This window comes from Salvia hispanica, chromosome 6 (assembly GCF_029641045.1).
Source record: "Salvia hispanica isolate PSC_SH4W2 chromosome 6, Shi_PSC_v1, whole genome shotgun sequence".
Lineage (NCBI taxonomy): Eukaryota > Viridiplantae > Streptophyta > Magnoliopsida > Lamiales > Lamiaceae > Salvia > Salvia hispanica.
This window is the reverse complement of record NC_142697.1, coordinates 2,033,492-2,047,158: the sequence shown is the minus strand read 5'-3', so window position 1 is coordinate 2,047,158 and position 13,667 is coordinate 2,033,492. Positions and strand designations below refer to the sequence as shown.

The 13,667-nt window shown below is 34.5% G+C and overlaps 2 pseudogenes; both read right to left on the bottom strand.

Moving 5' to 3' along the window:
* Window positions 1-696: 696 nt before the first annotated feature.
* LOC125205207 (protein FAR1-RELATED SEQUENCE 5-like) lies at window positions 697-2,113 on the bottom strand (annotated as a pseudogene).
* Window positions 2,114-11,330: 9,217 nt separating this feature from the next.
* Window positions 11,331-13,162, bottom strand: LOC125205206 (serpin-ZX pseudogene; annotated as a pseudogene).
* Window positions 13,163-13,667: the final 505 nt, after the last annotated feature.

The window sequence follows — 13,667 nt, the reverse complement described above, 5'->3', positions numbered from 1 at the left end:
GACAAACGGAAAATATAAAGTAAGATTAATAATCTACTCCTACTATATATTTTGCCTATACTCTTTAAGATTAATAAGACATTATATAAACACTTCAGTCTATTCTCTTTAAGCTTGCAAAAAGTCTAAACAAGTTCAAATTCAAAAATGTAAATGAAGTAAGGAACTACATGATTGAAGTACAGAAGTAAGGGAATGAAGAACAGAAATATCCAAATAAAGTAACATTTGGAAGAGAGCTACTGGAACAAATAGAACAACCAGCCTCAACATTGGTTTTTCCTCTTTAAATGTTGTTCAGTGTTAGCCTGAAATACTACATTGGGTACCATATTTAGTTCATTTCTGAGATCTATTGATTATTGATAAGTGACTGAAAAATGAAAAATATATCAAAGTAAGATTAAGAAAAACGTCATAATAAAGAATAAATAAGCCATTATAAAAACACTTCAGTCCATTCTCTTTTAGCTTGCAAAAAGTTTAAACAAATTCAAATTCAATATGTAAATGAAGAAACTACAAGACTGAAGTACAGAACTAAAGGAATGAAGAACAGAAATATCCGAATGAAGTAATAAATTTTGGAACAGAACTATTGGAACAGAACAAAACAACCAACTTCAACATTGGTTTCTTCTCTTTTTCTTGATTTTCTCCTCCTAAAACCAAAGTGAACTATTTCTTTTTAAATCCTCACTGCCTCTGTTTTGTCTTCTCATTCACCTTTTTGCAGTTCCTCGAATCATGGTGTCCAATCACATGACAATTTCCACACTTTCGGCCTGGTTTCATTGATAACTTGATTGCTGCCTCCTTCTTTGATTTCCTCCTACTTCCACTTCCCTTTGTACTGAAAACATTAGGAGGATGAACTTCAATAAAGTTTAAAACTTATGAGCCATAGAAGTTTTCAATCAATGCTCTCTTCTCTGTTGAAGACAGAACAACACCTTCTCAAGAAGTTGCTTCTTACCATCTTCAATAATTACAGTAAATGCATTGATTTGGTCAATGGTCCCTTCAATACTTTGTGCTATTTCAAAGAATAATGCATACATGTTTTTAAATGCAATCTTCTTCTCGTCTACAACAGAGAATATTTCATGATCATCACAAAAACCTCCATGTATTGGCTTCACAAACTGTGACTTCAACCATCTCCATCCATGCAACTTCTCGGGTATCAACTTAACAAACTTATATTTCAACACACAAAATATATGGCTGCACAATAGACCAAGTCTCTCAAACTTTTTACATCCACACAAATAGGTGTCATCGCCAATGGAATAAGTCAATGTCCATGAGTTTGAATCCTTGTCATTTATGTTATATACTTCATTCTCACTATTGGTAGACACTCCTAGAGTTGCACAAGACAAAGAGAAACATGCATAAACTATCTCCTCTTGAATTGCATTAAAAGCACTACCACTATATATCATTGATGCATGTTTCTCGATTTCCAATTCTGTTCGCAAAATAGACACTTTTGTTGAATCATAGTATTCAAGCTTTGCGCTATTACTTCTTTGAGCCTCCAAAGCATGGTTATAGTTCATATAAAATAGCATAAGGTTAGCCCGACACTTTGAGTACCTTTTAAAGAAGCTATTTGTGATTCGGACAAAGATGTTGTCTTTATCAACGAGCTCATCGGAAAATCACGGAAAAAAGCTGGAACCCAAAACTTTCTAGATGCAAACATTGATGAAAACCAGTCATTATTGGCCAGCCCATATCTTTCCATTATAGCATGCCAAGATTCTTCATATGCATCGGGCTCTATCAACTCTGACCAAACACATACATTCAATTCCTTCTTTAGTTCTTCACTACCAAGCATGTTCTTTGGAAATTTGTCAGCAACTTTATTCATTATATGCCACATGCACCACCTGTGTCTTGTATTAAGAAGAACCTCTGCAATAGCAACTTTCATTCCTAAGTCTTGCTCGGTTACGATTAGCTTGGGAGCCACACCCATACATTTCACAAATTGTTTAAATGACCATGAAAAGGAGTCGGCATTTTCCTTGGACAAAGGGTCAGCAGCAAATGTCACAGGGCGACCATGATTATCCTTGCCCGTAAAAGGAGCAAATATCATGCAGTACCTACATGTTAAAATCACTATAAGACATGCAGAACACTTCACTTTAAGAACGAAATACTTCATTCTAAGCATGTTTTACTTCACTGAAATGGAAAAACTAAGCACTTTAAGCATGGATCACAAACACTTCACTCTAACACTATAATACTTTAGTCTAAGCATATTTTACTTCACTGAAATGATAAATTAGTGCACATAAGCATGGATCACAAGCACTTCGCTCTAACCAAGGAATACTTCACTATAAGCACATTTTAGTTCACTAAAACGAAAAAATAGAGCAATATAAGCATGCTCAATACACTTCACTGTAAGCATATTGTAGTTCACTAGATGCTCAATATACTTCACTAAAATGAATAAAAACAGTACAATATAAGCCATGCTCAATATACTTCATTGTAAGCTTATTAGAGTTCACTAAATGCTCAATATACTTCACTGGATTGAAAAACAATACACTATAAGCATGCAGAAATAAACAATACACTATAATCATATTCTAGGTCACTATATGAACAATATATATCATTATACGCTCAATATACTTCACTGAAGTGAAAGACAGTAAACTATAAGGCATATGAATGGAATTAGTGTGCATGTACCTATTTGTTGAGTATGTCGTATCAAAGAAACAATATCACCATACAAATGATAATTTCTCTTGGCAGTTGGATCATACCAAAACAAACGTGTCAGTCTATCCTTTGAGTTGACCTCAAATTCATAGGTAAATGCTGCACAAAGTTCCTTCTTCCTGCGCATCTCATTTAATAGCATTTGTGCATCAGCTCCTTCCACGTATGCTCTAAGGTCGCGTCTGTAGTTTCGCACTTCTAAAACAGTACACCCTACATAATCTAATCCACCAAGAACTTCCTTGAGTAAAATTTTTGAGATGTGAAAATTTTGCATTTAATGCTATGAAATATGTGGATGAAATTATGAGTAATTTATTGCATGATTCCTTGTGACCTAATTGCGATTTGGAGTTGAGATGGAGTTGAATAGTCAAACTTGTTGAATATATGACGTGGCTATCGAATAGTCAAGATTGTGGAAATATGACGTGGCCGTGGAATGGTCAAAGTCGTTAAAAATGTGACGTGGCGGTGAAATTTGAATGGTGGATTTGTGATGTGAATATGTGAATATTTTGATGCGGGGTGAAATAATATTGTGGTGAATTATTTCCCTAAGGGATGAGTGAGAATTTAATAGGAGCATTATTTATTTAATTGGAATTTTCGACCCTCCTATTTATTGGAAAGAAATCCTATTTTTCTTGGATTTAATTATTGCTTGGGTTAATTATTTAAATTAAATCCAAAGTCCGATCATTCCTTATTTTCTCCATGAAAATTTCGATCCCTATGTTTATCTAAGGAGATTTTCGAAAATCTCTTATTATGGGAGAAGGGATTATTTTATTATATTATTTGATCCCTTATTTATTCTCTTTCATAAATAAATTCAAATATCCTAGCATATCTTGCCATATCTAAGGAGATTTTGCCATATCTTATTTTAAATAATATTTGAAATTGATTCCTTGTAGAGAATCAATATTAACGCCTATTCCTAATTATTTGGGGAGGTTTATTATTTTATTCTGCTCCGTGATATTTTATCCTACTCCGTGAAATATTCAAATTAAACCATAGGCTAAATAAATAGCCTAAAAATTCGAATTCCCTATTTTCCTCTTCAAATTTTCGCCAACTATAACCACCATATCTATTCCAAATCTTCTATTTATTTAATTATGGGATTATATCTTGCACTCTATAAATAAGAGTGAAAACCTAAACCCTAGATCAAAGAAAACCGCCCTCCCCCCTCTCACTCACGTCGATCTCTCTCTCTCCCACTCTCTCAAAACTTTCTTCTACTTTTCTCCATTATTTCTTCATCTTTTGGAGAAGATTTGAAGTTGAAATTCAAGAATCTTTGAAGAATCAAGGCTATTACTTTGTTTTTACCATTCATTCTATCGGAAAAGGTATTTTCTATATTAATCTTTCTTCATCTACCGATTAATCGGTTTTCTTGAGTTCACATGCATTTAGATTGAGTGAAAGGGGAAAACAATTGATGAATTTGGGATGCATAGGTGTGTGTGTGTGAAACCGTGTGTGTGTGTGTGACCGTGTGTGTGTGTGTGTGCATGCCTCGGTATGTGTGTTGTGTGTGTGTGTGTTTTGTGTGAAAAACACTCATGCGTGACACGATTTGATAATAAATCTGGAGTTGTTGTGCGAATAAAAGCGATATGATAATCGTACTGTGATTTTGAATGGTGATATTAAAACTAATCGATGGGAAAAAGGGAAAACGTGGGAACATGCATGATTTTGATCAATGATTGAGACTTACTTGTAATACATAAATTAAAGGTGATAACTCGCGCTCACGGAGTGATAGCAAGAAGAAGAACATACTCGTGATCTAGGAATCGAGGTGGACTTTATTCTTAAACTCATTTATGTTGCTCAAAAGATGAATAGATATCATAACTATGCTCAAAGGTCAAGGGTTTAATGTAAATCCAACAAAAACGCATTATGTCACGATATTCTAAGCAATAATGAAATAGTTCAAAAACGATGATACTAAGTTTCATGTTTAGCGGAAGCAACCAAGAGAAAAGTGAAGAACATGTATGAAGACACAACTCCACTTGATGTTTCAAACGATCATATCATTATTCAATTTATTAGCTCAACACCGCCACCCGCTCGTCATTGCTCAACCTGCACATAGGGAAAACACATGCATGGCTGAGTATTTTAAACATACTCAGTGGACTCATGCCAAAACGTTTTAATAGTTATGCCACCCTTACCATAGTGAACTCGAGTTTTTGCATTTATTTAAATAATATCATCGAGTATCACCAAATAATTTCATGGACTGGCCAGTCAAACAATACCTCCCATTTTCTCATTAATCAACAATTTCATGGTGCGACGAAACTGTGGCCACACTTCGCCCACGAGACCGGCCGACTAGCAAGGACGACTCCCAATCTCCCGTGTACACTAGCCTGATAGGGTTTGCGGCCCTACTCAGACCCGAATTCGTTTATATAGCCCTATAGCCTAATGGAGCGCACTGGCAAACTAGGCATCAGACGCACACAATATCCAAAACAATCACAGGCATGGCATAACAGTTTAATCCACCCTTAGTTCTCCACTTTCATAAATTTGCAACATAAAAGAGTTTAAGAATAAAGCCCACCTCGATTCCTTAGATCACAAGTATGTTCTTCTTCTTGCTATGACTCCGTGAGCGTGAGTTAACACCTTTAATTTATGTGTATCATAAGTAAGTCTCAATCATTGATCAAAACCATGCATGTTCCCAACGTTTCCCTTTTCCCATTAATTCATTTTAATATCACCATTCAAAATCAAAGTATGATTATCATGTCACTTTTATTCGCACCACAACTCCCGATCTATCATCAAAATATGTCACGCATGAGTGTTCTAAAACACACCCACACGCACACACACAAACACACACGCACCAACACACACACACACGGTTTCACACACACACACACATGTGCATCCCATTCATCAATTAATTTCCCCTTCACTCAATCTAAATGCATGTGGACTCAAGAACACCGATTAATCAGTAGATGAAGAAAATATCAAAATAGAAATACCTTTTGTCGATAGAATGAACGGTAGAAACAAAGTAGTAGCCTTGATTCTTCAAAGATTCTTGAATTTCAACTTCAATTCTTCTCCAAAAGATGAAGAAATATTGGAGAAAGTAGAAGAAAATTTTGAGAGAGTGGGGAGAGAGAGTGAACGACGTGAGGGAGAGGGGGGGGGGCGGTTTTCTTTGATCTAGGGCTTAGGTTTTAACTCTTATTTATAGAGTGCAAGATATAATCCCATAATTAAATAAATAAAAGATTTGGAAGAGATTTGAGAGAGGAATGGCGTTAATATTGGTGAGAAATATGGAGATTTCGAATTCCTATGCTGTTTATTAGCATATGATTTAATTTGGATATTTCACGGAGTAGAATAAAATATCACGGAGCAGAATAAAAATAATAAACCTCCCCAAATAATTAGGAATAGGCGTTAATATTGATTCTCTACAAGTAATCAATTTCAAATATTATTTAAAATAAGATATGGCAAGATCTCCTTAGATATGGCAAGATATGCTAGGATATTTGAATTTATTTATGGAAGAGAATAAACAAGGGATCAAATAATATAATAAAATAATCCCTTCTCCCATAAATAGGAGATTTTCGAAAATCTCCTTGAAATATTCATAGGGGCCGAAAATTTCATGAAATAAATAAGGAATAATCAGACTTTGGATTTAATTTAAATAATTATCCCAAGCAATAATTAAATCCAAGAAAAATAGGATTTCTTTCCAATAAATAGGAGGGTCGAAAATTCCAATTAAATAAATAATGCTCCTATTAAATTCTCACTCATCCCTTAGGGAAATAATTCGCCACAATATTATTTCACCCCGCATCAAAATATTCACATCACAAAATCCACCATTCAAATTTCCCCGCCACGTCACATTTTCAACGACTTTGACCATTCCACGGCCACGTCATATTTTCCACAATATTGACTATTCGATAGCCACGTCATATATTCAACAAGTTTGACTATTCAAATCCATCTCAACTCCAAATCGCAATTAGGTCACAAGAAATCACGCAATAAATTACTCATAATTTCATCCACATATTTCATAGCATTAAAAGCATTTAATACGGAAATTTTCATGTCTCAAAAATTAGAGTTCGAAAAAGTGGGATGTTACATACATAGCCCTAAGTTATATTCAATAGCTCATATATATGAAATAAAAAGGTCAGTAGTTGATGATATCACAAAAAATTAATTTATCTATTCTTAGAGCTTTCAAAACTCAGTCTATAAAAGGGGAATTAAAAATCAAAGCTGATCAGTAAAAAAAAATGAAACAGAAAAAAGAAATCTTAATGGAAATTAGCAATATTATTTCAATAGAGAAAATAAAACCCTCTTCACCAACACCTCTTCACCTTAGAGTTTACAACATTTCTTTGCTTGATCGAATTATGGATGCTATATACATCCCCGTAGTTTTATACTACTTGGGCAACGACTGCAATGACAAAATACAACATCTAAAGGAGTCACTTTCTCGAACTCTGATCACCTTCTATCCCTTTGCCGGAATTATCAGAGATGCTCTCTCGAACTCTAGTATCAATTTGGTAAATTTGAGTACATATCTATAGCCTCTTCTACCGTCTTTGCTATACTAACAATCCGAGTCATGCCCTCTATCGGGCTAATCCTCTCTCCCTTAAATCATAAGCGCGTAACAACAATTCAATTATGGAAGAAAATTATAGGAGTAGTATCAATTTGGTAAATTTGAGTATATATCTATAGCCTCTTCTACCGTCTTTGCTATACTAACAATCCGAGTCATGCTCTCTATCGGGCTAATCCTCTCTCCCTTAAATCATAAGCGCGTAACAACAATTCAATTATGGAAGAAAATAATAGCATCAATTTGGTAAATTTGAGTATAAATCTAATTACACACTCTATATTGATCATTGAGAGCTAATAATATCATGTATATGCCTAATTTTATTATATAGATGATAACAATCATATATGTACATGAAAACAATGGAATCGAGGCATTTTTTTGGAACGGAGTTTAAGAAAAAAAAAATATATTGTATTAAACTGATGGAGATAAAAGTAAGAAAGAGGAAAAAGTAAAGAGAATTAAATATGAAAGTTGAATAATATAGAAAGAATAAAGAAAGAAAGAATAAAATAGAAAAGAAAAAATGAGTTAAGTATTACTATTATCTAAGGAAATGACACCGCTATAAAGAACTTCCCAAAACGGACAAACGACTAAACTATGATGGAAAGAGGGGAGTATAACTAAAATGGTCCAATAAATCTTCAGTTAGATGCCCTATATTTCCCAATATGAATTGCATTACATTACTGAGAATATTGCATTGCATTGCATTGAATCAGTAAATTTATTTATGAAAACACTTATTTAATAATAAATGAAAATCTTTAAAATTAAGGTGCCATATAAAATTATAATGCAATATATTGATGTATTTAATGCATAATTAGTTTATAAGTAACGTAAAATTATAGATTGTCGTGATATAAATATTATTATGAGTTCATATTCATTTTATTTTCGTTTCAAGTAAATTGATACATTTCCCTTTTTTTTTTTTTTTATCAAAGTCGAACTCTGTCAATAAGTTGGAGACCAAGTCGGTAACACACCATGTATTATTCATGAATACATATAGTAAATGATGTGTGGGATATTAATGGATCATATCATATTTACTTGTGTGGGCTAAATTCTGTCAAGGCCCAATGACAATTAAATTGAACGGCCCATGCCCATCAGCCCGTGTTTGTGTTTGTTGTGTGAGTGACTATCCTCACTCATTTATTCACACTATTCATTCTCTCTCTCGGCGATTTAGGGTTTTCTGAGATTTCTCTCTAATCTTCTTCTTCAATTACTAGCAGAGGCAACCACTTAATTTTGGTTTCCTTGCGAAGTCCGGCGCTAGGTTGGACTGTTCAGATCCGATTTGGTTTACTTAGGACCTTGGCCTCGTTTATAGACTTATTGGACGCATCCAGAATTGCATGACTTTATTGATCTATGTTCAATTCAATCCTTTTGTATTGTGTTTGTTAGAGCCATCTCATAATTAAATGGAGAAAGAAAGAAATCAGAAAAAAGGAAAGGTAAATTACTGGAAACAAAAAATACATCTTCAGGAATTGGAAGTCATTAGAAGTGTTGAAATTTGCATACTATTGAGGCTTCACCCCAAGTACATATCATTGATTGTATAACTAGTCAAACCAAATGAGAATTTCATGCCCTTGGTTAAAATTTAATTCGCCATACATAACATATGTATATTGACCACGATCCACTGCCCATCTATAACTAGTGTTTTTCATTTGTTTCTTCAATGCATCAACCTGACCTAATATAATATCCTCAATAATCTCACTATCGACCCTTCTAACTGCTGCATATTTATATTTAGGTAGTTTCACTTGCTTTATTTCGGATTTCAGAGGTTTAGGAAGACCATCATTTTGACACTTTTCAGGTACGTAATAGAACATTGTGTCAGTCGAATTTAAGACAGTAGAATTTGAAACATCCATCATCAGGAATGGGCGTATATAAGAATTATCAAAGATCAACACTCCTTGGTCATTACCCCAAAGCATAGTAATCCAATAAACTGAAGAAATAACACAATCAATTAGAAAATTTGAGAAAATGGATCAAAACTTAATGCGATTTAAAAATCTACTAGATGAATTGAATTGAACTTGTTGCCACAGAATTTAAATATGAATTACCTACTATTGTAGAATAACAAAAAATAGTTGCAATTGAGAAAAAACTTACACTTCTCCAGCTTTTGCAAGACCACCCGTGATTGAGTGTTGTATGAGACTCGGAGCTCACCCATAAAGATTAACTATACTTTCTTATTTCAAATTCTTTTTTACTGTGAATAACAGTAAATGTTCGACATTGAACTTTTTTATACGGCAACGAAGGACCATCTCCTCCATATCCTTTTGTTTTAGGACCTTTGCATTCTTGTACAACAATGCATGAAAATATTACCAATAGACAAAATGTCTTTCTTAATGAAGACATTATATTGGAATAACTTGATTTGATAATGTTTTCCTTTGCTCGACTTGAGAGGTGTATATAGTCACACAAAAAATCATAACGTAATTATCATTAATTAGTCATCACTCTTGAATAAAACCTTGTGTTGTGCTTCTAGAATTGGAGTTTAGAAAATCGCTGACTACTATAAAATACAATCGAGATTTTTGTATAGTTTATTATTGATTCTTGAATTTATGTAATGTATATGCATTGATCACTGGCGTTAAATAATTATTAATGGTTTTTATTTTAATTGTTATTCTTTTATTTTCTATTTCTGTAATTCTATCCAATCCAATGCAGTTGCAGATTACTCTGAAGCACATAATATATACTCTTTCTATGTAAATATCTGTTGTATTTTTAAAATTTACATAGTAAAGAAAAAGTAAATTGTAAAAATGAGAGAGGGACAGCTGACTAAAATATGCATACTTGAACTTTTTCTATACTTTTTTTATCTCTCTCCTACTCTGATATGGTGTTCTTGAGAGTTTTCTACGGTGTGAAGGTATGAACGTGTGTTGAGAAGGCTACGTCTGGAAGTAATTGATGAGATCTTAGGTGATCTTTTGTTTTGTCGGTCTCACGGTGCTCCCTTGTATGAATCGTGTGATTGAGGAGGTCATTGGCCCTTGTGTATTCGCGTTGCGACCTTAGACAAACTCTCAATCTTCTGACTTTTCATCCTTGTAGGCTTGTACTACTTGTTTGGATCCGAAAGGATCTTGTTTACTAATCTATGTACTTAGTGTGCAGGTGACAAAAATTGACTAGTTTGAGACCGAATGGGTGACACACCATGCACTCTCTCCGTACTAAAAAAAATAGACTAATTTTACCATTTTAGCGTCCCACAAAATTAGATCAAGTCTAAATATAGAAAGTTATCAAAAACAATAATTCTACGCATAATTTATAATGTGGGCCCCACAATCTACGAACACCCATTCCACTATCTTTTTCCTCTCTCTCTTAATTTACTAATTGTACATTAAAACTCGTGTCATTTTCAATTTTTTCTATTTTAGAACGGAGGGAGTATTATTTAGGGGGTACGAGGAGGGGGAATGGGCCCTTTACGCTCCTATGTAGGTCATCTGCTCCTTTGCATAGTAGGTTCTCAATGGGTGATAGACTAAACATTTTTTTTAAAAGGATTATTTGCATGTAAATACAAACTTTCAAAAAATTTTATTTTTTTCCTAAACTTTATTTTTAGAATACAAATACATGAACTTTAATCCTTTCTAATTTTTCCCTTAAATTAAAAATCAAAGCTGATGTATAATGGATTAATGGTTAAAAAATCAGTAAATAACACTTAGTAAATCCGGAAAAACTGACTTACAACATACTTCTAAGACCAAAGACCAAAATGGTTAAAAAAAACAATATAATTGTCATTGGATTGAAAGTACTAATATAATTTGTGAGCCTAATCTTGAGATGAAGCATTAGCAAGCGGATCAAGTAGCTGGCCGACGAAGAGCACAACCCCACTTATATCCTCTCTTATAGTAAAGAGAAAAGGATGGTCAGCCACGAACCGCTTCGGCGGCGGCCTATACCTCGAGCACCCCGACACTATATCTGCTTCTGTCACAGCCGCCGCCTCTGTGCCCTCCTCGTTCACCTCCACAAACGCCTTATGCTGTATTTTGTTAACCATCAGAGCCTCTTCATCCTCCACCATCTCAGTCAGACCACCCATCTCGAAAAGATCCACCACTCCCAATTCCTTCATAACGCTTGAAGCCTCAATCTCGAAACCTATCTTAAACTTAGGTATGCGGAATTCATCAAGAGTCTCGGCATAGGAAGGGCGATGGCTTTCTATGAACCCGGGCTCGGAGCAGATTCTCTCGGTCAGAGATGGCAGGCCGTCTTTGGCGTCTGGAAGATAGATGTACATAGAGAATCTGCGCGTGTCGCTACCTTGCTGGTAAGACAGCTTCAAAACTTTGAAGCCATCAAAAGCGCGGAAGAACTGGTTATCCCAGCTGGTCATGAAGGGGGCGCGAACAGAGCTCTCGTTTAACATGTAGAAGACGCCATCTGTTGTTAGACTCGCATCGAATGTGTTGGTCCATTTACCTTTGAAGTAGACTGCGTTTGCCAGGATGAGTCTGCTGTCGGGCTTGACTGAATCTGGTGGGAGTATTTCTTTGATGAGGCCTTTTGTTTCCTTTTCGCACCATGCATTCACTTCTTTTCTAGCCTCTTCCGGCTTCAAAAATATGTAAGATAGCAAAAATTAATTGACAAGCTATATAAAAACAAATATTTTATCAGTTCTTGATGCAACACAACCCATTTTCCCCAAATCTTGACACAATAACAAATTTTTAACCTTTTAGGCCATTAACATTCACTATAAATAATAGCAAAGCTCGGTCAATATTTGTCAAAGTTGATTTAACAATCAGAAACCCTAGACCTCCATGGAAGCAAAAAAAACACTAACAAAACAACCTATGCTCAAATCTAAGTATTGTAACTATCCTACCAAACATGTGGTCCGCATACCATATTTACACTCACAAACAAGCATAATAAGAATTTAATTTCATGACTTCCCATCAAAACATATTTCTTAATTTATCAATTATGCATTAAAACTCGTACCGTTTCACAAGTTTCTAATTTTTAAGGACGGAGGTAGTAGTAATCAAGTAATGTTTTCCACAGAATTAAGAAAAAATAGCATAGTACATTGTCACTTAGCTCCAAAATTCTGCTAAGATAACAAACCTAGAAGACATCTATCTAGAAAAATATGTTAGAATTCCCCATACTGCAAACAAATTGGCGTCAAACCCTTATTTCTTTCTTGTGTTATTATAAATTTACATTAAAAGTTAGAGAAAACCTACTTGATTCTGAAAATCAACAAGTTGGGCAACAGCCTTATAAGAATTGTGGACAATATCTTGAAAAGTGGGTTTGAAAGTGAGGCTCTGATCGACCCAGAGGCCGTTATTGGTGGACAAGAGGGGCCCACCGGCGTGGCTGCCGTGCGAGAACTGTGGCGGCAATATGCGAGTACATAGAATGGAGGTGTTCGACGCGCTCTGATTTGAGATAAGTGAGAAGCTGGTCGCGTGTAGAGCTGCTTGAGCCTGCGGTAGTCATGGAAAGCACCATATGGATTGAGAGAGGCGAGAGAATGAGGTTTTTGCCTTGGTTGCCGGCGGCGATCACGTGCTTCGCCAGCTGAAGATAACTATCGCTTTCTTTTTTGATGGGATAGTTGTTGAGGGGAGACATTGCCGCAAGAATGATGAGAAATATTCTTGTTGTTTTAACCAACAAAAACATTATTATAAGGCCACTATTTGTAGAGAGTATATACCAAGCTAGGGTTTGTTGTATCATTTCTAATTTTGGGTGAGATGTATTTCAAATAGGAAATAATTTTGTAAACAAATTATGATAACAATTGAAGTATAGGAGAAAATAATACTCAAATTTGATAAATTTGAGAATGAGTCTAACATACTCTATATCGATAGGTGTAAAAATTCCATAGTCTTGACATACCAAGTGGCAATATGATTTGGTATGTCCAACTAATAACATTTTGACAAATGGAATTATGAAAGTATCACGTGGATTATAAACTAATTAGTGTAAATATAAATAGATTCTTTATTTTTAATGAAAACTTCTCCCAAAATCGCCGGGTCTTCCTTATACAATTTTTGTATTGATATGCAATTATACACTCTTAATTTGGGATCTTATGTGTACCTTTATTTTTTTATTGTGTTAT